Source organism: Gymnoscopelus braueri (genome assembly GCF_963280865.1).
Source record: "Gymnoscopelus braueri genome assembly, chromosome: 8".
Lineage (NCBI taxonomy): Eukaryota > Metazoa > Chordata > Actinopteri > Myctophiformes > Myctophidae > Gymnoscopelus > Gymnoscopelus braueri.
Window position 1 is genome coordinate 56,843,321 of NC_137609.1, and position 1,684 is coordinate 56,845,004.

At 33.4% G+C, this 1,684-nt stretch overlaps 1 protein-coding gene across 5 annotated transcripts in view; it reads right to left on the reverse strand.

Annotated features, from left to right (window-relative positions):
* Positions 1-1,186: 1,186 nt before the first annotated feature.
* Positions 1,187-1,684, reverse strand: part of pcf11 (PCF11 cleavage and polyadenylation factor subunit) — a 33,931-nt gene continuing 33,433 nt past the window's right edge. For all 5 annotated transcript variants that reach the window (XM_080434615.1, XM_080434613.1, XM_080434614.1 and 2 more), the window contains one exon: positions 1,187-1,684. This exon is cut by the window's right edge and continues 442 nt beyond it. The gene's annotated coding sequence lies outside the window, so the exon portion shown is untranslated.

Below are 1,684 nucleotides of genomic sequence, written 5' to 3' on the forward strand. Positions count from 1 at the left end.
GTGTACATACTGTAGTACATACTGTAGTACCGCAGCGTTACACTATTATATTATATTATTATTATATATTGATATATTATATACATTCTATGTATGTGTTTACCTTGATTACTGTAAGTCTGTCTGGATAAAGAGTGTCTGATAAATGAATACATTGTAATTGTGAATTAATGGTGAAGATGTGTTTTACCTGTGTTACTAAACTAGAGTGTGGGATGTTATTCACATGGATTAATTAATAACCCCTTCAGGATGATAAGACTTATAAGACTTAAGGTCTTATCATCCTGTCAGGTTTATTTATCTCGCTGTCAGTTATCCCTCTTATTACGCGGCTACTTAAAGAAATCTTATTCATAAATTGACCCAAAAGTGACAAAACGATATATTCAAAGATCACTTCCAACAGGAAGTGTTGATCAAACAGAAAAGATGTTTGGATTCTGCATCTTCAAATGTTTTCTAAAACATTGATGACATGGTGTTTGTTTACATGGCGGCCATGTTGGATACATGATTAATATGTATTTGGCCACGGACCCCCATCTGAAAACATTTTGTTCCAGGGACCCCCATACAACATGTTCTTACAGTTTATCAGGATTATTCAACATTTTCCTAACATTTAAAAAAATAGCAGATCTACAAGCTCAGGCTGCATCGCGACACGTTTTGAGTATAACTAATAGCCAAAGTATAACTCATTTAGCTGGGGACCTCCTAAAGACCCCTTGGGGGCCCACAGGCTTTAGAACCACTGCCAGGTTTAAGCCCTGTTGTCACTAATCAGAAAGAAAGTGAAAATAGCTGATCTACAAGCTCACAACGCGTCGCACTGCATCGAGCTTATTAAATCTGCTGTTTTCACTCGTTTTTCTGAGCTTTGTGAAAGTCGCTGCAGACTAACCCATATATATATATATATATATATATATATAATAAATAACTGAAGCAAAGTAATAAGAAATAAAACTAAGCATTTTCAAAAGAATGACTTATCAAACTTGCTTAAAAAGTCATCAAAACAGAAATGTAAACCAGTCTAAACTAAAGAAAAAAAAAACTACAACCTTGATTTTAAGTGTTCATTTAATACTCAATTATAGACTAGATTTACAAGACCATGTTTGCATTTAAAAGGATTTTAATCACAGCAGACAAACAAAAACAACCAATACAGAGTATATTCAATCCACTGAACTTTATTAAATTGAACAAAAAGTAAACTTAAATGCCAGCCACCCACACAAAACAACACTTTGTGAAAACTCATTTTTATTGAGCAAAAAAATGCAAAAGAGCCAAAGACGTCTGTGCTGAAATGTGCTTTTCAAACACACACTGAAACGTACAGTTGGTTAGAAAACCCCAAACGGATCCACAGAAACCCAACAGCGTTCAGTCTTACCTACTGAACAACCAACCAAGAGAATCCAGTCCAAGAAGTTACACAAGACGACCCAAAAAATACTTTAATTCATAAATTAAATGTTTTACATTCAAGCCTCAAAAAAACAAACTTGTTTTAATTTCGTTCTCTTTTTGTTTTATTTACAAAAAAACACAAACCTGAAAATGTCAGGCAAAGGGAGTCCAAATACTAGAATGTATTCATGTTTACATATACGTTTACATACATGTTTACATACATGTTCACATATATGTTTACATACATGTTCACATA